The sequence below is a fragment of the Rhinolophus hipposideros genome, assembly GCF_964194185.1.
Source record: "Rhinolophus hipposideros genome assembly, contig: HAP1_SCAFFOLD_179, whole genome shotgun sequence".
Taxonomy (NCBI): Eukaryota; Metazoa; Chordata; class Mammalia; order Chiroptera; family Rhinolophidae; genus Rhinolophus; species Rhinolophus hipposideros.
This window is the reverse complement of record NW_027669455.1, coordinates 31299-54948: the sequence shown is the minus strand read 5'-3', so window position 1 is coordinate 54948 and position 23650 is coordinate 31299. Positions and strand designations below refer to the sequence as shown.

The following is a 23650-nucleotide window of genomic DNA, read 5'->3' as shown; positions in this document are numbered from 1 at the left end:
TACCGGGCGAACTAGGCTTTCGCCCGCCACTGCTTTTGCGGCCGCCATGCCCCTGGACCCTCTGCAGCCGCCAACCCCGACACAAACCCCTGGCTAGCGGGGCTGGGCGTGGTGGGGGGGGTGGGTAGTGGGAGGGTGGGGTCGGGCCGCCTCCGAGACCTACAGCCTCGCAGACCCGGCCTCACGCCAGGCGCCTGGGCCAGGTCTCCCCCCACAGCCCCTTCTATAGCCTCTTTTTTCCCCCGCAAGCGCATGCTGTCAACCCGCAGACCTTCGCCACGCCCACGACCCCGCCCCCAAAGCCCAAGCCCAGGGCTGCCTGCCCGCGCAGGCCTCCAAACGGCCTCGGGCGGCTTTCTCCTGCCAAGGCAGTGCGGCTCTTGGCACCCCCGGTGTCCTTGGCAGAGGGGTGACCGTCCCACTGCCTGCACCCGGGCCCGGAGACAGAGGGACTGGTTGTCCCAGGACAGCAAGCCGAAGGGACGCCCAGCCGCCCCACACCACCGGAGGACTCCGTCTCCACCGGCAGGCACCGCGGCCCCTACCCCAGCGCCCTTCCTTCTCCCAGGAGAGCTCTGTGCGCTCGGTTCCCCCTCGCCGGCCGCTGCGGTCCCCGGCGCACAGCCACAAAAGAGCCCGGCCAAAGCAGCGGAGGGAGGGAGCGCCACAACTGCACGCGCGCGGCCGTCTTCCCGGGCCTCCAGGAGAGACCACCACAGGGGAAAAGCAGGCAGGCAGGCAGGCCCAAAACCCACAGGAGTAGGGTGCCTGGGCCATAGCCTCTCCTTTCGCGTGACAAACCCCGGGCGAGATTCGGACCCCACCGGCACTCCGCAGAGCCTGGAGGCCTGCCCCAGTATCTCACGGTGACTGCCCGCCCCCCCGCCCCCGGGCTCTACATCCTTATCGGAGCCCAGCCCCGGGCGCGACCGTCCGCAGGTGTAGGAGCTGTCGCTTCAACACTGCCCCCGTGCGTCGGTCCCATTCCGTGACAGAGCCTGTGCGTCCCTCTTTCCCCCCCCCCCCCACTCGCAACCGCTGTCTCTCTGGCTTCTGTCACGGCCAGGGAAGTGGCAGAGGGCCCGTGGAGCCACGGGTGGCCCGAACGGGCCTCACTGCGAGCAAAGAGTAACCCGCTGCCCACGACCGCGGCGTCCTGAGGACGCGGGGAGCAGGCGGGTGGCGCTACGCTGCTGGAGCCGGCAGGCGGGGCGCGACCCAGCAACCTGGCGAGCGCTCACCAAGCAGGGTGGGCGGCTGCTCTTGGGGCGCCGGGAGCCCGGTCCCAGCGTCTAAGGCCATACCACCCTGCACGCGCCGGATCTCCTCTGATCTCGGAAGCTAAGCAGGGTCGGGCCTGGTTAGTACTTGGATGGGAGACCGCTCGGGAATACCGGGTGCTCTAGGCTTTTACCCGCCACTCCTTTTGGGGCCGCCATGCCCCTGGACCCTCTGCAGCTGCCAACCCCGCAACAGGACCCCTGGCCAGCGGGGCTGGGCGGGGTGGGGGGGGTAGTTGGAGGGTGGGGTCCGGGCCGCCGCCGAGACCTACAGCCTCGCAGACCCTGCCTCACGCCAGGCGACTGGGCCAGGACTCCCCCCACAGCCCCTTCTATAGCCTCTTTTTTCCCCCCCGCAAGCGCATGCTGTCAACCCGAAGAACTTCGCCGCGCCCACGACCCCGCCCCCAAAGCCCAAGCCCAGGGCTGCCTGCCCGCTCAGGCCTCCAAACGGCCTCGGGCGGCTTTCTCCTGCCAAGGCAGTGCGGCTCCTTGGCACCTCGGTGTCCTTGGCAGATGGGTGACCGTCCCACTGCAGGCACCCGGGCCCGGAGACAGAGGGACTGGTTGTCCTAGGACAGCAAGCCGAGGGGACGCCCAGCCGCCCCACCCCACCGGAGGACTCCGTCTCCACCGGCAGGCACCGCGGCCCCTCCCCCAGCGCCCTTCCTTCTCCCAGGAGAGCTGTGTGCGCTCGGTTCCCCCTCGCCGGCCGCTGCGGTCCCCGGCGCACAGCCACAAAGGAGCCCGGCCATAGCAGCAGAGGGAGGGAGTGCCACAACTGCACGCGCGCGGCCGTCTCCCCGGGCCTCCAGGAGAGACCACCACAGGGGAAAAGCAGGCAGGTAGGCAGGCCCAAAACCCACAGGAGTAGGGTGCCTGGGCCAGAGCCTCTCCTTTCGCGTGACAAACCCCGGGCGGATTCGGACCCCACCGGCACTCCGCAGAGCCTGGAGGCCTGCCCCAGTATCCCACGGTGACTGCCTGCCCCCCCCCTACATTTTTATCGGAGGCCAGCCCCGGGCGTGACCGTCCGCCGGTGGAGGAGCTGTCGCTTCAACACTGCCCCCGTGCGTCGGTCCCATTCCGTGACAGAGCCTGTGCGTCCCTCCTTCCTCCCCCCCCCCACTCGCAACCGCTGTCTCTCTGGCTTCTGTCACCGCCAGGGAAGTGGCAGAGGGCCCGTGGAGCCACGTGTGGCCCGAACGGGCCTCACTGCGAGCAAAGAGTAACCCGCTGCCCACGACCGCAGCGTCCTGAGGACGCGGGGAGCAGGCGGGATGCGCCGCGCTGCTGGAGCCGGAAGGCGGGGAGAGGCTAGCCGCGGGAGCGGCCCAACAACCTGGCGCGCGCTCACCACGAAGGCCGGGCAGCTGCTCTTGGGGCGCCGCGAGCCCGGTCCCAGCGTCTACGGCCATCCCACCCTGCACGCGCCCGATCTCCTCTGATCTCAGAAGCTAAGCAGGGTCGGGCCTGGTTAGTACTTGGATGGGAGACCGCCTGGGAATACCGGGTGCACTAGGCTTTTGCCCGCCACTGCTTTTGCGGCCGCCATGCCCCAGGACCCTCTGCAGCCGCCAACCCCGCCACAGGACCCCTGGCCAGCGGGGCTGGGCGGGGTGGGGGGGTAGGTAGTGGGAGGGTGGGGTCCGTGCCGCCCCCGAGACCTACAGCCTCGCAGACCCGGACTCACGCCAGGCGCCTGGGCCAGGTCTCCCCCCACAGCCCCTTCTATAGCCTCTTTTTTCCCCCCTGCAAGCGCATGCTGTCAACCCGCAGACCTTCGCCCTGCCCACGACCCCGCCCCCAAAGCCCAAGCCCAGGGCTGCCTGCCGGCGCAGGCCTCCAAACGGCCTCGGGCGGCTTTCTCCTGCCAAGGCAGTGCGGCTCCTTGGCACCTCGGTGTCCTTGGCACAGGGGTGACCGTCCCACTGCCTGCACCCGGGCCCGGAGACAGAGGGACTGGTTGTCCCAGGACAGCAAGCCGAGGGGACGCCCAGCCGCTCCACCCCACCGGAGGACTCCGTCTCCACCGGCAGGCACCGCGGCCGCTCTCCCAGCGCCCTTCCTTCTCCCAGGGGAGCCCTGCGCGTTCGGTTCCCGCAGGCCTGCCCCTGGGTCCCACGGTGACTGCCCGCCCGCCCCCCCCCGGGCTGTACATCCTTAACGGAGCCCAACCCCGGGCGCGACCGTCCGCCGGTGGAGGAGCTGTCCCTTCAACACTGCCCCCGTGCGTGGGTCCCATTCCGTGACAGAGCCTGTGCGTCCCTCCTTCCTCCCCCCCCCACTGGCAACCGCTGTCTCTCTGGCTTCTGTCACCGCCAGGGTAGTGGCAGAGGCCCCGTGCAGCCACGGGTGCCCCGAAGGGGCCTCACTGCGGGCAAAGAGTAACCCGCTGCCCACGCCCGCATCGTCCTGAGGAGGCAGGGAGTAGGCGGGATGCGTGGCGCTGCTGCAGCCGGCAGGCGGTGAGAGGCTCGCCGCCGGCGCGGCCCAACAACCTGGCGCGCGCTCACCAAGCAGGCCGGGCGGCTGCTCTTGGGGCGCCGCGAGCCCGGTCCCAGCGTCTACGGCCATACCACCTATAACGCGCCGGATCTCCTCTGATCTCGGAAGCTAAGCAGGGTCGGGCCTGGTTAGTATTTGGATGGGAGACCGCCTGGGAATACCGGGTGCACTAGGCTTTTGCCCGCCACTGCTTTTGCGGCCGCCATGCCCCTGGACCCTCTGCAGCCGCCAACCCCGCCACAGGACCCCTGGCCAGCGGGGCTGGGCGGGGTGGGGGGGCTGGGTAGTGGGAGGGTGGGGTCCGGGCCGCCGCCGAGACCTAGAGCCTCGCAGACCAGGCCTCACGCCAGGCGCCTGGGCCAGGTCTCCCCCCACAGTCCCTTCTATAGCCTCTTTTTTCCCCCGCAAGCGAAAGCTGTCAACCCGCAGACCTTCGCCGCGCCCACGACCCCGCCCCCAAAGCCCAAGCCCAGGGCTGCCTGCCGGCGCAGGCATCCAAACGGCCTCGGGCGGCTTTCTCCTGCCAAGGCAGTGCGGCTCCTTGGCACCTCGGTGTCCTTGGCAGAGGGGTGACCGTCCCACTGCCTGCACCCGGGCCCAAAGACAGAGGGACTGGTTGTCCCAGGACAGCAAGCCGAGGGCACGCCAAGCCGCCCCACCCCACCGGAGAACTCCGTCTCCGCGGGCAGGCACCGCGGCCCCTCCCCCAGCGCCCTTCCTTCTCCCAGGAGAGCCGTGGGCGCTCGGTTCCCGCCGGCCGGACGCTCCAGCCCCCGGCGCAGAGCCACAAAGAGCCCGGCCAAAGCAGCGGAGGGAGGGAGTGCCACAACTGCACGCGCGCGGCCGTCTCCCCGGGCCTCCAGGAGAGACCACCACAGGGGAAAAGCAGGCAGGCAGGCAGGCCCAAAACCCACAGGAGTAGGGTGCCTGGGCCAGAGCCTCTCCTTTCGCGTGACAAACCCCGGGCGAGATTCGGACCCCACCGGCACTCCGCAGACCCTGGAGGCCTGCCCCAGTATCCCACGGTGACTGCCCGCCCCCCCCCCCCGCTCTACATCCTTATCGGAGCCCAGCCCCGGGCGTGACCGTCCGCCGGTGGAGGAGCTGTCGCTTCAACACTGCCCCCGTGCGTCGGTCCCATTCCGTGACAGAGCCTGTGCGTCCCTCCTTCCTCCCCCCCCCCCACTCGCAACCGCTGTCTCTCTGGCTTCTGTCACCGCCAGGGAAGTGGCAGAGGGCCCGTGGAGCCACGGGTGGCCCGAACGGGCCTCACTGCGGGCAAAGAGTAACCCGCTGCCCACGACCGCAGCGTCCTGAGGACGCGGGGAGCAGGCGGGTGGCGCTGCGCTGCTGGAGCCGGCAGGCGGGGCGCGGCCCAGCAACCTGGCGAGCGCTCACCAAGCAGGCCGGGCGGCTGCTCTTGGGGCGCCTGGAGCCCGGTCCCAGATCTAAGGCCATACCACCCTGCACGCGCCGGATCTCCTCTGATCTCGGAAGCTAAGCAGGGTCGGGCCTGGTTAGTACTTGGATGGGAGACCGTCCGGGAATACCGGGTGCTCTACGCTTTTACCCGCCACTCCTTTTGGGGCCGCCATGCCCCTGGACCCTCTGCAGCTGCCAACCCCGCCACAGGACCCCTGGCCAGCGGGGCTGGGTGGGGTGGGCGGGGGTAGTTGGAGGGTGGGGTCCGGGCCGCCGCCGAGACCTACAGCCTCGCAGACCCTGCCTCACGCCAGGCGACTAGGCCAGGTCTCCCCCCACAGCCCCTTCTATAGCCTCTTTTTTCCCCCCCGCAAGCGCATGCTGTCAACCCGAAGACCTTCGCCGCGCCCACGACCCCGCCCCCAAAGCCCAAGCCCAGGGCTGCCTGCCCGCGCAGGCCTCCAAACGGCCTCGGGCGGCTTTCTCCTGCCAAGGCAGTGCGGCTTCTTGGCACCTCGGTGTCCTTGGCACAGGGGTGACCGTCCCACTGCCTGCACCCGGGCCCGGAGACAGAGGGACTGGTTGTCCCAGGACAGCAAGCCGAGGGGACGCCCAGCCGCTCCACCCCACCGGAGGACTCCGTCTCCACCGGCAGGCACCGCGGCCGCTCTCCCAGCGCCCTTCCTTCTCCCAGGGGAGCCCTGCGCGTTCGGTTCCCGCAGGCCTGCCCCTGGGTCCCACGGTGACTGCCCGCCCCCCCCCCCGGGCTGTACATCCTTAACGGAGCCCAGCCCCGGGCGCGACCGTCCGCCGGTGGAGGAGCTGTCCCTTCAACACTGCCCCCGTGCGTGGGTCCCATTCCGTGACAGAGCCTGTGCGTCCCTCCTTCCTCCCCCCCCCACTGGCAACCGCTGTCTCTCTGGCTTCTGTCACCGCCAGGGTAGTGGCAGAGGCCCCGTGCAGCCACGGGTGCCCCGAAGGGGCCTCACTGCGGGCAAAGAGTAACCCGCTGCCCACGCCCGCGGCGTCCTGAGGAGGCAGGGAGCAGGCGGGTGGCGCGGCGCTGCTGCAGCCGGCAGTCGGGGAGAGGCTCGCCGCCGGCGCGGCCCAACAACCTGGCGCGCGCTCACCAAGCAGGCCGGGCGGCTGCTCTTGGGGCGCCGCGAGCCCGGTCCCAGCGTCTACGGCCATACCACCCTGCACGCGCCGGATCTCCTCTGATCTCGGAAGCTAAGCAGGGTCGGGCCTGGTTAGTACTTGGATGGGAGACCGCCTGGGAATACCGGGTGCACTAGGCTTCTGCCCGCCACTGCTTTTGCGGCCGCCATGCCCCTGGACCCTCTGCAGCCGCCAACCCCGCCACAGGACCCCTGGCCAGCGGGGCTGGGCGGGGTGGGGGGGCTGGGTAGTGGGAGGGTGGGGTCCGGGCCGCCGCCGAGACCTAGAGCCTCGCAGACCAGGCCTCACGCCAGGCGCCTGGGCCAGGTCTCCCCCCACAGTCCCTTCTATAGCCTCTTTTTTCCCCCGCAAGCGAAAGCTGTCAACCCGCAGACCTTCGCCGCGCCCACGACCCCGCCCCCAAAGCCCAAGCCCAGGGCTGCCTGCCGGCGCAGGCATCCAAACGGCCTCGGGCGGCTTTCTCCTGCCAAGGCAGTGCGGCTCCTTGGCACCTCGGTGTCCTTGGCAGAGGGGTGACCGTCCCACTGCCTGCACCCGGGCCCAAAGACAGAGGGACTGGTTGTCCCAGGACAGCAAGCCGAGGGCACGCCAAGCCGCCCCACCCCACCGGAGAACTCCGTCTCCGCGGGCAGGCACCGCGGCCCCTCCCCCAGCGCCCTTCCTTCTCCCAGGAGAGCTGTGTGCGCTCGGTTCCCCCCCGCCGGTCGCTGCGGTCCCCGGCGCACAGCCACAAAGAGCCCGGCCAAAGCAGCGGAGGGAGGGAGTGCCACAACTGCACGCGCGCGGCCGTCTCCCCGGGCCTCCAGGAGAGACCACCACAGGGGAAAAGCAGGCAGGCAGGCAGGCCCAAAACCCACAGGAATAGGGTGCCTGGGCCAGAGCCTCTCCTTTCGCGTGACAAACCCCGGGCGAGATTCGGACCCCACCGGCACTCCGCAGAGCCTGGAGGCCTGCCCCAGTATCCCACTGTGACTGCCTGCCCCCCCCCCTACATCCTTATCGGAGCCCATCCCCGGGCGTGACCGTCCGCCGGTGGAGGAGCTGTCGCTTCAACACTGCCCCCGTGCGTCGGTCCCATTCCGTGACAGAGCCTGTGCGTCCCTCCTTCCTCCCCCCCCCCCCACTCGCAACCGCTGCCTCTCTGGCTTCTGTCACCGCCAGGGAAGTGGCAGAGGGCCCGTGGAGCCACGGGTGGCCCGAACGGGCCTCACTGCGGGCAAAGAGTAACCCGCTGCCCACGACGGCAGCGTCCTGAGGACGCGGGGAGCAGGCGGGTGGCGCGGCGCTGCTGGAGCCGGAAGGCGGGGAGAGGCTCGCCGCCGGAGCGGCCCAGCAACCTGGCGAGCGCTCACCAAGCAGGCCGGGCGGCTGCTCTTGGGGCGCCGCGAGCCCGGTCCCAGCGTCTACGGCCATACCACACTGCACGCGCCCGATCTCCTCTGATCTGGGAAGCTAAGCAGGGTCGGGCCTGGTTAGTACTTGGATGGGAGACCGCTCCGGAATACCGGGTGCACTAGGCTTTTACCTGCCACTGCTTTTGCTGCCGCCATGCCCCAGGACCCTCTGCAGCCGCCAACCCCGCCACAGGACCCCTGGCCAGCGGGGCTGGGCGAGGTGGGGGGGTGGGTAGTGGGAGGGTGGGGTCCTTGCAGCCGCCGAGACCTACAGCCTCGCAGACCCGGACTCACGCCAGGCGCCTGGGCCAGGTCTCCCCCCACAGCCCCTTCTATAGCCTCTTTTTCCCCCCCGCAAGCGCATGCTGTCAACCCGCAGACCTTCGCCACGCCCACGACCCCGCCCCCAAAGCCCAAGCCCAGGGCTGCCTGGCGGCGCCTGCCTCCAAACGGCCTCCGGCGGCTTTCTCCTGCCAAGGCAGTGCGGCTCCTTGGCACCTCGGTGTCCTTGGCACAGGGGTGACCGTCCCACTGCCTGCACCCGGGCCCGGAGACAGAGGGACTGGTTGTCCCAGGACAGCAAGCCGAGGGGACGCCCAGCCGCTCCACCCCACCGGAGGACTCCGTCTCCACCGGCAGGCACCGCGGCCGCTCTCCCAGCGCCCTTCCTTCTCCCAGGGGAGCCCTGCGCGTTCGGTTCCCGCAGGCCTGCCCCTGGGTCCAACGGTGAGTGCCCGCCCCCCCCCCCCCCGGTTGTACATCCTTAACGGAGCCCAGCCCCGGGCGCGACCGTCCGCCCGTGGAGGAGCTGTCCCTTCAACACTGCCCCCGTGCGTGGGTCCCATTCCGTGACAGAGCCTGTGCGTCCCTCCTTCCTCCCCCCCCACTGGCAACCGCTGTCTCTCTGGCTTCTGTCACCGCCAGGGTAGTGGCAGAGGCCCCGTGCAGCCACGGGTGGCCCGAACGGGCCTCACTGAGCGCAAAGAGTAACCCGCTGCCCACGCCCGCGGCGTCCTGAGGAGGCGGGGAGCAGGCGGGAGGAGCGGCGCTGCTGCAGCCGGCAGGCGGGGAGAGGCTCGCCGCCTGCGCGGCCCAACAACCTGGCGCGCGCTCACCAAGCAGGCCGGGCGGCTGCTCTTGGGGCGCCGCGAGCCCGGTCCCAGCGTCTACGGCCATACCACCCTGCACGCGCCGGATCTCCTCTGATCTCGGAAGCTAAGCAGGGTCGGGCCTGGTTAGTATTTGGATGGGAGACCGCCTGGGAATACCGGGTGCACTAGGCTTTTGCCCGCCACTGCTTTTGCGGCCGCCATGCCCCTGGACACTCTGCAGCCGCCAACCCCGCCACAGGACCCCTGGCCAGCGGGGCTGGGCGGGGTGGGGGGGGTAGTTGGAGGGTGGGGTCCGGGCCGCCGCCGAGACCTACAGCCTCGCAGACCCGGCCTCACGCCAGGCGCCTGGGCCAGGTCTCCCCCCACAGCCCCTTCTATAGCCTCTTTTTTCCCCCGCAAGCGCATGCTGTCAACCCGCAGACCTTCGCCATGCCCACGACCCCGCCCCCAAAGCCCAAGCCCAGGGCTGCCTGCCCGCGCAGGCCTCCAAACGGCCTCGGGCGGCTTTCTCCTGCCAAGGCAGTGCGGCTCCTTGGCACCTCGGTGTCCTTGGCACAGGGGTGACCGTCCCACTGCCTGCACCCGGGCCCGGAGACAGAGGGACTGGTTGTCCTAGGACAGCAAGCCGAGGGGACGCCCAGCCGCCCCACCCCACCGGAGGACTCCGTCTCCACCGGCAGGAACCGCGGCCCCTCCCCCAGCGCCCTTCCTTCTCCCAGGAGAGCTGTGTGCGCTCGGTTCCCCCCCCGCCGTCCGCTTCGGTCCCCGGCGCACAGCCACAAAAGAGCCCGGCCATAGCAGCAGAGGGAGGGAGTGCCACAACTGCACGCGCGCGGCCGTCTCCCCGAGCCTCCAGGAGAGACCACCACAGGGGAAAAGCAGGCAGGCAGGCAGGCCCAAAACCCACAGGAGTAGGGTGCCTGGGCCAGAGCCTCTCCTTTCGCGTGACAAACCCCTGGCGAGATTCGGACCCCACCGACACTCCGCAGAACCTGGAGGCCTGCCCCAGTATCCAACGGTGACTGCACGCCCCCCCCCCCCCCCCCCCCCCCCCCCCCCCCCCCCCCCCCCCGGCTCTACATCCTTATCGGAGCCCAGCCCCGGGCGTGACCGTCCGCAGGTGGAGGAGCTGTCGCTTCAACACTGCCCCCATGCGTCGGTCCCATTCCGTGACACAGCCTGTGTGTCCCTCCTTTCTCCCCCCCCACTCCCAACCGCTGTCTCTCTGGCTTCTGTCACCGCCAGGGTAGTGGCAGAGGCCCCGTGGAGCCACGGGTGGCCCGAAGGAGCCTCACTGGGGTCAAAGAGTAACCCGCTGCCCACGCCCGCGGCGTCCTGAGGAGGCGGGGAGCAGGCGGGAGACGGGGCCCTGGCGGAGCCGGCCAGCGGGGAGATGCTCCGGACGGGAGCAGCCTGGCAGCCTGGTTCTTGCTCACCACGCAGGCCGGTCCGCTGCTTTGTGGCGCTGGGGGCCTGCTCCCAGCGTCTATGGCCACAGCAGCTTGAAGGCTCCCTACCTCCTTTGATCTGCGAAGCTAAGCAGGGTCGGCCTGGATAGTACTAGGATGGGGCATCGCCCGGGAATACCGGGTGCCCTAGGCTTTGACCCGCCACTCCTTTTGCGGCCGCCACGCCCCTCGTCCTCCGGGAGTGGCCCAGCCCGCCTAATAAACTCACGCCAGGGGTGGCGCTAGGGGGGCTGGAGGGCAGGGGGAGAGGCATGGCTGGCGCCACCTGGCACTACAATCTCGCTGCCCCGGCCTCACGCCAGGAGGCCCTGAGACAGAGACTCGCGGTGTCGCCCGACACCGGACCAAGGGGAAGGCCACCCGCCCCACCCCAGCGGATAGCTGCGTCTCTGCTGGCCAACACCGCGACCCCCCCCCCTCCCGCACACCCTTCTTAGTCCCCTTCCCTCCCTCAAGCCTTCAGCCAGCAGCCGTTCGCCCCGCCCCCAACGTGCAAGTCCGGGTCTGCCTGCAGGCGCAGGCCTGTAGCGACCTCGGGCGGCTTACTCCAGCCAGGGACGTGCTGGTGCTTGGCACCTCGGGACCGAGCCCAGGGGACGACCATCGCTCTGCCTGCACCTGGGCCCTGAGACAGAGACTCGGGGTGTCGCCGGACAGAGGACCAAGGGGAAGGCCACCCGCCCGACTCCAACGGATAGCTGTGTCTTCGCTGGCCGGCACCGCGAGGCCTCCCCGCCCCCCTTTCATCTCCCAGGAGCACCAGGAGCCCTCCCTTCCCCCAGACCTCCGTGGCCCCGCCCCCAGCACCAAAAGAGCCAGGACAAAATGGCAGGAGTAGAAAGTTCACGTGCCCTTGGGCTCCAGGAGAGACCACCACAGGGGAAAAGCAGGCAGGCGGGCATGCACACAACCCACACGAGGAGGGTGCCTGGGGCCGCTCCTCTCCTCCCGCATGCGGGACCTCAGGCGGGGCTCGGAGCCCGGTGGCAATCCGCGGACCCTGGAGGCCTGCCCCTGGGTCCCACGGTGACTGCCAGCGCCCGGGCACTGCCTTTATAACGGAGGCCAGCACCGGGCACCACCGCAGTCTGCTGGGGAGGCTGCCACTTCAACTCAGACCTAGTGCGTCTGTCCCAGTCGGTGTCCCATGCTGTGCGTCCGTCCCCCCTCCTCCCCAACTCCCAACCCTTCTTTGTCTGTCTTCTTCCACCTCCAGGGAAGTGGTAGCGGCCCCGTGGAGCCACAGATGGCGCGAAGGGGCCTCGCTGCTGGCAAGGAGCCAAAGGCAGTCCACCCAGGCGGCGTTTTGAGGAGGCGGGGAGCAGGCAAGAGGCGGGGCCCTGGCGGAGCCGGCCAGCGGGGAGATGCTCCGGACTGGAGCAGCCCGGCAGCGTGGTTCGCGCTCACCACGCAGGCCGGTCCGCTGCTCTTTTGGCGCCCAGAGCCTGCTCCCATGTCTATGGCCACAGTAGCTTGAACGCGCCCTACCTCCTTTGATCTGGGAAGCTAAGGAGGGTCGGGCCTGGTTAGTACTTGGATGGGGGACCGCCCGGGAATACCGGGAGCCCTAGGCTTTGACCCGCGACTCCTCTTGCGGCCGCCCCGCCCCTCATCCTCCGGGAGTGGCCCAGCCCGCCTAATAAACCCACGCCAGGGGTGGTGCTTTAGGGGCTGGAGGGCAGGGGGAGAGGAATGGGTGGCTCCACAGGGCACTACAATCTCGCTGTCCCGGCCTCACGTCAGGACCTTCAGCCCGGGCTCCCCCTCACGGAACCCCCTTCTTTGTCCCCTTCCCTCCCGCAAGCCCTCTGCCAGCAGCCGTTCGCCCCGCCCCCAACGCCCAAGCCCAGGTCTGCCTGCAGGCGCAGACCTGCACCTGCCTTGGGCGGCTTTCTCCAGACAAGGAAGTGCTGGTGTTTGGCACCTCGGGACCGAGCCCCGGGGACGACCATCGCTCTGCCTGCACCTGGGCCCTGAGACAGAGACTCAGGGTGTCGCCCGACACCGGACCAAGGGGAAGGCCACCCGCCCCACCCCAGCGGATAGCTGAGTCTCCTCTGGCCAACACCGCGACCCCCCCCCCCCGCACCCCCTGCTTAGTCCCCTTCCTTCCCGCAAGCCTTCTGCCAGCAGCCGTTCGCCCCGCCCCCAACGCGCAAGTCCGGGTCTGCCAGCAGGCGCAGGCCTGTAGCGACCTCGGGCGGCTTACTCCAGCCAGGGACGTGCTGGTGCTTGGCACCTCGGGACCGAGCCCAGGGGACGACCATCGCTCTGCCTGCACCTGGGCCCCGACACAGAGACTCGGGGTGTCCCGCGACACCGGACCAAGGGGAACGCCACCCGCCCCACCCCACCTAATAGCTCCGTCTCTGATAGCCGGCACCGGGACCCCTCCCGGCCCCGCTTTCATCTCCCAGGAGCACCAGGCGCGGTCCGTTCCCGCCCGCCTCGGTGGCCCCGCCCCCAGCACCAAAAGAGCCAGGACAAAATGGCTGGAGTAGAGAGCGCACCTGCCCTCGGGCTCCAGGAAAGACCACCACAGGGGAAAAGCAGGCAGGCGGGCATGCACACCACAAACACTAGGAGGGTGCCTGGAGCCGCTCCTCTCCTCCCGCTAGTGGGACCCCAGGCGGGGCTCGGAGCCCTGCGGCAATCCGCGGACCCTGGAGGCCTTCCCCGGGTTCCCACGGTGACTGCCAGCGCTCGGGCACTGCCTCCCTAACGGAGCCCAGCCCGGGGCACCACCGCACTCCGGTGGGGAAGCTGCCACTTCAACTCAGCCTCAGTGCGTCTGTCCCAGTCGGTGTCTCATGCTGTGCGTCCGTCCCCCCTCCTCCCCAACTCCCAACCCTTGTTTGTCTGTCTTATTCCACCTCCAGGGAAGTGGTAGCGGCCCCCTGTGCACTGAGTTGTGTGTGGGACACTGGCAGCAGTGCCTGGACCTTATTTACTATAATGAGAGGACGAGGCAGTGTTACTGCATATGGGGCCTGGGTCTGCAAACATCGCATCGCCCACTCCTCCCACCGCATGCCTCTATTGTATCGGTGAGATTCGGGGAATCATTAACACACTTAGACTTAGCTCGTTTGCAGTGTGACTCACCGCAGAGCTCGCTATCCAGCCACCTGTAATTAAACCCAGTTATTGATCCACCCTGATATTCAGCTGTTTTCTCTTTGTTTCTCCCCTCAATGATTAACTGTTTGTTCCCTTTCTCAAGTAAACCCATACCTTGTGAACTAACATCCTAACCTGGGAAAGAGCAATTTCGTAATCCCCAGGCACCCGGACACTGGAATCCAATTTACAACTTCTTGCACTTTTTTACTGGTGATGCATTCGAGTCCCAGGCCGCTATGGCTAACTCCTAGTTTGGAGTCCGGACATAACTTTGTCTTCAAACAGACCAGACCCCAGGAAGGATGTCAGCCCTCAAACCAGCCTGACCGACTCCTCCTTTCCTACGTAAGAAAAAGCTAACCCGAAGTTAGGTGCAGCTGTCCACCCTCAGACACTGGACTCTGCGCCGGCGACTCCCCCTCACCCCCAACCCCCCGTGTTTCTCTCTTTCTTACCAGAGGCAGCCGTCATTGTTGGACACTGCCATGGGCATTCTCTCTCTGCCCTAACTGTCATAAAAGCTTCCTTTGTAGAGTCTGTGAATGCTTTCACCTTTTGTAAATTCCACGCCACAACACCTATCTGTCCACAGGGCTAACTTGGGAAATATGTGTATTTTTACAACGTGTACATTCTCGGTTATCCTGTCTTATTTAGGTTGTACGTGTCATTACATCTGATATTCATGTAACTACAGTGCGATGAAAAAGAGTTCCGTAACAATATCCCCTGAAAAAATTACCTTGCTGAGTGGAATGACTTATATCTCACATTAGTGGGCGTTCATTCAGTTTATAAGACCTTTCAAACAAGTACACGTTTACTAAAGTAAGGTGCATAAAGGCCCAACTAGCATAAAAATAAGGATAAAGTTGAAATCAATACACTAACCATGGACATGATCATTTATTACTATCAAGTATTATGAACTGTACGTAATTGCAGCTGTTGTACTTTTAGACGACTGGCATACGTGAATTCCCCATGCACGTAGGTTAAAATTCAATTTTATCTTATTAACCCGATTCTTAATTTGATGATTAGCTCAGCTAGAAGAAGTTGTTCTTCTGGACAGAGAGAACAGTGCCTCAGGGACAGACAGAAGGAAAGGAAGGAAGATGATTTGTGAAACAAAGAAAAGGGAGATGAGATCACTCCTCAGAAATGCTACAGCTACAGCTAATTGTAAAGGGTTATAACACTATTAGCATTGCAGGCTGGGAAAAATCTCCACCCCTGTGTCCTCAGGACAGTTCCCACAAGGAAATCCCTCTTCCTGATGGGAGGGAGTGATCAGCAGAGACACACCCTGGGAACGCCCTGGAAACGCCCTAGGCTCCACCTGTGACTCCACTCCTGATTGTTTCCCACCCTCATTAAAATATAATCCTAAATTTTGTTTGTTTCAGCACAGTCGCTCTCCTCCTGTGCCTGTGCACTCCTGCATTTTGGGGATATATTTTCTTTTTAAAAACAAATCCTCCTCCTGCTTGCCTTTGCTCACGAGTTGTTCCTACATCCTGGAATGCCTTCCTGTGATGACTGACCTGCTCTCCAATAACACACTTACTGGGTCAGAGCAAAACAAATAATTGTGAAGCTCCCACAGTATTGGGGAAGCCTGCAAGGAGAATTAATGGCCAGGGCACTGCTGGCTCCTGGCAACCACCGCAGCTGGCAAGGACGTCTGCCGCCAGAGGTAAGCGGTGTTTTTGTTCATGCTGTGAGCCTTTCTGGTGTATGTATTTATGCAGGGTTTGAGAGAATTTAGAAGTACTGCACGTCCTTTTCCCCTCCTCTACAAGTAGACTGGCAGGAAAATATATTTGTGAACCTAGCTTCTCGAGAGTAGAGACTCACAGGTTTTCTTTTTTTTTTCAAATGAAATTAAAATATATCTCTTGTGAAAATACAAGTTATTTTTACTAAAACCTAAAATAAAATATATGGTTCTATTATTGATAAATATTAGTAAAATATTAATTTGTATGAGGATGTAGGAAATTAGGGTATATTGATTCCATCGGGCTTGCAGCTTACAGTTCAGAAATAAAAATATGTAGTGTGCAAGACGTTCATTTTCGGTTAGTTTAGAAAATCTCCCTATTTCAAAAAACAGTTAAAACCTCGTTCAACATTGCTCAATCAAAATTATAATGGCACCAAAGTTCCCATCATCTTTGTGGATTTGGGAGGCTAAGAATTGATCTTTCCCCTCTTGAAGACTCAGGAATTTTTTCCCCTTTTCACTATCAAAGAAAACATAGTGTATATGAGCCCCTCTCTTCTTGCTGTACCAATGGCAATGAATAGTGACGGAAATGGACTCACTATGTGGTTTTAGAAACAGTTATAAATTAGTTATTTGTCTTAAGGACTGCCTATCTATTTGAGACTGTGAGGGAGAGTTCTTTCAGGAGAGAAGAATCTTGTTGATTTTGAAGAACTAGGTCATGTAGGTTTGCCAAAATTAGTGAAGTATCCTAGTTATCAAATATATTTTTATTAGTTTCAGGTGCACAAGACCAAGTAATACTTAGACATTTATCATTTATATCCCTCACACTGTGTGAACCCTTCTCCCCCCATCCACTACCCCTCTGACATCGCACACAGCCATTACATTTCCACTGTCTCGATTCCTAATGCTGTACTCCACTTGTAAGTATATACATACACATATATACACATATCTATATATATAAAATTAGAGTTGGCATTCATTATTGTTCAGCTTCAGGTGTACAGTGCCGTGATCAGGCATCCACATCATCCCTGAGGTGGTCTCCCAAATGGGACACGTGTCCATCGGATACCCTACAAAATCTTTACAACATTATTGATTACGTTCCCCAAATCAATTTTCAAAACCCCGTGGCCATCTTGTGGTTACCGACTGTTTTCTAATCCCCTCACCTTCCCCCTTATCCCCCCCCCACCCATCTAGCAACCCTCAGTTTTTCCTCTTTGTCCCCAAAACTGTTTCTGATTAGTTCATTCACTCATTCTTTTCTTTAGATTCTGCATATAAGTGAGATCATATGGTATTTGTCTTTCTCTGTCTGACTTATTTCACTTAACATAATGTTCTCTAGGTCCATTCCTGTTGTTGCAAATGGTAAGATTTCTTTCTTCTTTATGGCTGCGCAATACTCCATTGTATAAATGTACCACAGTTTCTTAATCCAGTCATCTACCGATGGGCATTTCAGATGTTTCCATGTCTTGGCTATTGTGCTTAGTGCTGCAATAAGCATAGGAGTGCATAAAGATTTTTGAATTGGAGTTTTGGATTTCTCCGGATAGATACCTAAGAGTGGAATTACTGGATCATAGGGTAGTTCCATTTTCAGATTTTTGAGATACCTCCATACTGTTTTCCATAGTGGCTGCACCAATCTGCAATCCCACCAACAGTGCACAAGCGTTCCCTTTTCTCCACATCCGCGCCAGCACTTGTTGTTTGTTGATTTATTGATAATAGCCATTTTGACTGGGGTGAGGTGGTATCTCATTGTGGTTTTTATTTGCATTTCTCTGATGGTTAGTGAGGTTGAGCATTTCTTCATATGTCTGTTTGCCATCTGTATGCCCTTTTTAGAAAAATATCTCTTCAAGTCCTCTGCCCATTTTTTAATTGGGTAGTTTGTTTTTTTGGAGTTGAGTTGAGTGTGTTTTTTATAAATTTGCGACATTAACCCCTTATCAGATATATCATTGGCAGATACCTTTTCCCATTCATTGGGATCCCTTTTTGTTTTATTGATGGTTTCCTTTGCTGTGAAAACACTCTTTAGTTTGATGTAATCCCACATGTTTATTTTTTTTCTTCCCTCTCATGAGGGGATATGTCCACAGGTTTTCTTTAATGAAGTGATCACTTCAATAGGGCCTGGAGGAAATGTGCGTGGGAAACCAGTTTGGCGAAAGTACTCACATGTGTACTCACCTGTGTGTTCAGATAAGAGAAGACACCAGAGCTGGACCATGGACCCCAGATCCAGACCTCTAAATGGACCATTGTCCCACATAGCCAGACACCAGGGCCTGACTAGGACACCTTACCAGGGACCCTGGACCCTAATCTCCAACCCTGACCCTCCCTTCCCGCCTTCCCTTCCAGAGATGGTCATTTTTTGTGTCTCTGTGTCTCTTGTGTCCTTGGTCCTGACAAGGAAATACCACAGTGACAGAAAGCCTTTGGCTTCCTTGGTCAAGCTGTCAAAAGGCTTTTTGGTTTGAGTAGCTATTAAAATCCTACCATCAGTGGCCAGAGTATGGATCCTTTGAATTGGAAAAACTTCTAAATTGGAAAATGTGTTAGAGAACTCTCATAACAAAGCTGTTTTTTTGGACCCTAGAGATAGACCACATGTTTAATACTAACGGATACAAGGAAATTTAACTATTCTTAAGATTTTGAATTAGTTCTTCAGCTTCTTGGGTCTTAATAGATGCTAATGTCAACATTAGATTTAAAATACGCAGAAGAGAAAATCAAGAGATGTGTAAGTGTTAAAAATCTTTACGGAGATTTAAGATTTTGAGAACTGGTATGTTGAAACTGGCTTGAAAGGATTTAATAACCAATCAGAAACCTGAGAAAAATGGAAGCTGATTTTTCAGTCCGATAGACGTGAGAAAGTCTCAGCATCACCCTGGACCCTCTGCTGAGTAGATCTGAAATGGAAACAGAGCCCACAACTGTCCCAGGCCCGCTGAGGTAAATAAAATAAAAATTTCAAAGGGGCAGTTTTAACAATACAAGCCTCCCCTTTCCAGCCTGGCTCCCCTTTCCCAGCCTCCTTAAAGACTATGAAGCACAAATAAAACCCTGAGCACAATCCCCTTAGCAGTAGACAGGAAGACTCCATGCAGGAGCCTCACAACGCTTTACCTGCCATGTGTGTTTAGCTTTTCCTGAATTACCTGTAAATCTCCCATTTTTACGTCTAAAGCCTAAGAGCCAACTGCCACCTTTGTCTAAAATGTCATATTTACCTGATTTCTCCTCACTGTCTTTGGAATTTTTGTGTGTGTGTGTGTGAATTCTAGGTGCTCATAGATTACAATTCCTGGTCTCTGTCAGCAGTTGGACAGTAGATAGCAGGGGTGCGAGGCCTTTGTCTGCTTTCTGAATTTAGGTAGGCAGAAAAAGTATCTGTGCAGCTACTTCCTGCACCTAGAGACTCGAGGGTTTTCTCTATTCTTTCCTCCCTGAGATGTTCTTTATTCTTTCCTCCCAGAGATGTTCTTTGTTTCTTGTGTCTGTGTCTTGCGTATCCTTTGCCCTAAGAAGGAACTACCATGGGGACAGAACACAGGCACAGGCTCCAGTAAGACTGTCATTGGAGCCGGCCCCACTGGCTGGGGAGTTAAGTGTTTCTCTCCAGACCCGTGTCTGCAGAGACAAACTTTGCTGTGGGTCCCTCTCTAAAAGTCTCTTTAGGTTTTTCTTTCCTTCTTGTTCTGAGTCCTGGGAGCTTGGCTTTGTGACCAAGGAAGCTAATCCTCTTTGGTCCCCACCTTCGGCCAGGTGCACTTACTCCATTGCACCTGGTGGCCAGTGAGATAAGCTGGGGTTCCCAGTGCACCTCTGCCTGGCTGTGCCAGCTCCCAGGGGACTGTGTTCTGAGGGGCCTCTGCCCATAAGGGGCATCTGTCCCCCCCAGCCTTCCTTACCCTTTAGTGCTGGTCAGATCCCGGTCTAGTAGCACCTGCTCGGGGCCACAGATTAGTGGGTTTGGGGCTGGAGGTGCCTCACATTTTGTGGGAGACCTGAGACACTCTGTCCACCCCACCATCCCTACTGCCTATGTGATGAAGGTCTGTGCTTTCTCTGACTGTCTTTGGGGGTGACCCTTTGGCTCTGGGAGTGCTGCTTCCTCTGCACTCGGTGTGGAGGGGCCTCTGGCTTCCTGGCCTGAGCAGTAAAGAGGCTGCTTGGTGTCTCACTATTTAGACCTCACTGTCCACATCAAGACGATGGGTCCTTGGAATGGGGAAAACTTATAAATTTACATTGTGTTATAGAACTCTTGTGACAACCAGCTGTTTTCTTGGTAAAACATCGTGTGTGTTCTCTATAGTTGTTACTAACTCTGTTAATTTGTGATCTCTGTGTGAAACCAGTTTGTGTTTGTGTGTGGTAAGACGTTTTGTAGCTCCGTACGGTGTTACCAGTTTGTGATATTTGATTGGCTTGAACAAGTTAAATGATTATATAAAGTAAGAAATAAAATACAAACAAACAGAAATACTTTATGATCTGGTGAAATAGTTGATGTTAAAGCTGGTTTTAGTTTGGTTTGATTACACAGTCATGCGTTTGAAAATTATCAGCACAAAATACAATTTTTTCTAACTGGGTTTATAAAAATTAGTTATCTGTTAAAAATATGTCAAGAAAATAGCTTTGGTCATTACTGACTTTGAAATCTCAAAGTTTTAACTACTATATCAAATAGGTACAATTAAAATAAAAGGTAAACTTTTAGGTGATAATTACATTGTATATATACATGGAAAAGATTTTCCAGGTGTCTTTGGTAATTGGAAATGATAAAGTTTTATCCTATAAATTAAATGATGCATCATTATTGAATGTCTAGAGCATTTCCAAGTAGCAGAATAATGACACACTAAGTACTGAACATTGATTTATCACCTTTTTTGCTATTTATTGTAGATGAACTAAATATTTTTGGGTGTATTAGTAAACATGTCTTCTGCCACGTTAGAATTTTTGTGCTAAGAGGAAACATATTTCTAGAAGTTATGAAATATGTTCATAATTGCATCAAGCTAAAGAATCCTGGTGTAGCTGCAGGATTGGTCACTTAGTTTCCACTGCTGATTAAGATGGACATTTGAATTGTTTAAGTCTCTGCTATTGTGAAGAGCGCTTCTGTGGATTCATGTATCCACCTTTAACAACTGTTTTCAATTTTGGGGGTATATTTCTAGAAGTGGGTCTGTTGAGCCACATGGGCATTTTTTTGTGGGGTGGAAATTTCCAAGTGTTGTATGCAGAAGCCACACCATTGTAATTTTTCACCTTCAATGTTTAAGGGTTCTAATTTTTCTACATTGTTGCTGCTGTTTGTTAGTTTTAGTTTCTGGATTATAGCCCTTCTGGTACTATGTGAGGGGGTATCACATGTGGTTTTCATTTGCATTTGCATCAGGACTGAGGATGTGGAACATCTTACTGTGCTTGTTGACACTTTGCAGGTCTCCTCTGGACAAGGTTCTATTCAATTCTATTTTAAAATGTTAGTCATTTTCTTTTTTTGTTCTTGAGTTGTAAAAGTTCTTTGTCTCCTGGATAGCAGACTATTATCAGATATATAATGCGTACGTATTTGGTTCCATTTTATGGCGTGTCTTTTCGCTTTCTGGATTGCTTATTTTGATGCATGTATGTTTTTAATTTTGAGGAAGTCTAATTTATCTTTTTTTTGTTGTATGTGCTGTCATATCTAAGAAACCATCGCTAATCCAAGGTCGTGACAATGTATCTCCACGTTTTGTTTGAGAGTTTATACTTTTACTGCCTGTATTTAAGCCCTTCATGTATTTTAAGTTTTGTGTGTGGTGTGAGGTTGGGGTCCAATTTCATTTCTCTTCATTTGGATGGTCATTTGCCCAGTACCATTTGTTGGAAAACCCTTCTTTCCCCAATGTCAGGGTGTCTGGCCTTTGTGGGTCTGGACATGGCCCTGCGACCACCTTCCTGCATGGGAGCAGTACAACTGCGGCTGAGTTTCTATTTGACGCCAACAGCATGGTAGGATATAACATGCGTGCATACATCCACCTGAAACCTTGACTCCGACGCCGAACGCCGAAACGTGGCCTCACCTCGCCTGTAACTACTCATCCTGAACGCATGAAATACCTAAATCATGTGGTGGGACAACTGGACATTTCATTACAGAAAGTTTTAGTTCAGAAACTGGTGGCAGTCCTCTCAAATATTGAAAGGGGTGAGGTCCTTAAAAGATGATAATTGATATTGATTGTGACAAGACTGCCAAAAATGACAGTCCACTCAGAGAAAAGGCTCAGAAAGGTCTCCAAAATGAAACTCGTTCTGTGTTCAGACAGATCACAGCTACAGTGACATTCCTGCCACTATTGGAAGTTTCTTGTTCATTTGATCTACTGATTTATACAAATATTAGGTTGTGCCTGAAAAATGGGAAGAGTCAGGACTATAGTTGATCACCAATTGTGAGCACATCTGCCTTCCTGCCTCACTGCCATTATCCAGAGTAAATCGCATGGTGGCCTACAGACTCCCTGGTAATGCCTGAAGATGAGAACACTAACGTAAATCCTCAGATGTGCTTCTCCTGAAACCAAGTCAACTGTAGTTCATATATTTTATAGCTTAACTTTTAGATGGGGGAAAACTTAACATACTTTACAGGACCGTGCGTGATTGTCCCATTTTGGGGGTATCTGTTTGGCTTTCAAGGGTGTTGCCACAATTTTTTGCAAACTGTTCGAAAAAGGGACCCAGCAGATTACTTTGGCCTTGTAATGTTAATTCCTTGAAGGTGGTGACTGTAGATAGGAAAAGTTTTGGTATGAAACAAAATGCTATCCCAAGTCACACCCTTTCATCAAGTGACTTGACTCAGAATACAGGTAGGGAAGTATTTAAAGATGAAACACAGTAAATGAAGTCTGAATACTCAGAATCTTGGTTTAGGTCCTAAAGTATCTGATAATACATAGATAACAAAATATTGCTATTCAGTCCTTTTGCCATTTATTTCATTTATATAGTAACCATACTGAAAAGAAATCTCCAATTATCGGATTGTAATTTATACAAATTACACTCACAAAACTAATATTTGTAGCGTTTAAATTCCAGTCATAGAGCACTTTTAAAAATGTCTTTCTGAGGGTGGCCTGTTAGCTCACTTGGTTAGAGCATGGTGCTGCTAACACCGAGGTTGCTGGTTAAATCCCCACATGGGCCACTGTGAGCTGCGCCCTCCTTAGCAAAAAAAAAAAGGAACAGAAAAAATAGAAAAAAAGCGTATTTCTGTGTTTTATAAATTAAAGTTGTAAATGACAATGATAAATTTCATGTGTATGTTCAAAAATAATCTACTGATTTAGACCGACGGGTTTATTTCTGGGTCCTCAATACAATTCCATTGATCTCTATGTATATCTCTATGCCAGTGTCACCATGTTTTCCTTACTGTGGCTTTGTACTAATTACGAATTACGTTTGGGAAGGGTGAGCCTCCAACCTGATTTTGTTTTTGAAGATCCTTATGGCTCTTTTCTTCCCTGGAAATTTGCTGTGAATATTAGGATCAGCTTGCACGTTTTTCCACAAAGGCCTTGGGGCCTTTTCACAGGAATGACACTGAATCCTTACATCGCATCTGTTCTGTTGCCATCCTAACAATTTCCATCACCATGCGATGGCCTCACGTTTATGTAGGTAGTTTCCTTTAATTTCTTTCAGCAAACAAAGACATTATGTTTTGTAATTTTCAGTGTAGAAGCCTTGCATTATTCCTAAGTATTTTATCAACGTTGATGTGATTTAAAATGGAATTGTGTTCTTAAATTCTTTTTTAGATTACTCCTTGCTAGCGTATACAAATATAACAGATTCCTGTGTATTGATATTTTGTCATTTAACGTTGAATTACTTTACAGTAATAATAATTTTTTTGTTGATTCTTTTGGAAGTTATGTATTTCAGATGCGACTTGTCATCTGTGCATAGACAGTTTCAGTTCTTCCTTTCACATAGAGAACATCACTACAACTCTATAAGGGACATAGATCTGTGTCTTCTGTCTTTGGGACCTGCTTCTGATTTGACTGGTTAGGGGCTAGTAGTGTCCCCACAGGGCTAGGGTTGGGGCTGAGGGGCAGTGTGGTGCTGAGTCAGGGGTTAAAGTTAAGATTGTGGGTTACAGTTTGGTTATGGTTTATGTGTAGTGTTTATGGCTACATGTATGTTATATGGTTTATGAGATTGATTATGGATTACATGTATGGTTTATGGCTATGTGTTTTTGGTTATAGTTTATAGTCACGGTTTATGGATATGGTTCATAGTTTGTGGTTTCTGGAGATAGTTTAGTATTACGTTGAGGGTTTAGGTTACGGTTTATGCTGTT

At 57.0% G+C, this 23650-nt stretch overlaps 1 long non-coding RNA gene across 1 annotated transcript; it reads left to right on the top strand.

Annotated features, from left to right (window-relative positions):
• The first annotated feature begins 8332 nt into the window (after positions 1-8332).
• On the top strand, positions 8333-13524 carry LOC308495585. Its single transcript, XR_013993008.1, has 3 exons — positions 8333-8509; positions 11581-11889; positions 12169-13524. It is a non-coding gene; the product is annotated as an uncharacterized lncRNA (long non-coding RNA).
• The last annotated feature ends 10126 nt before the right edge of the window (positions 13525-23650 follow it).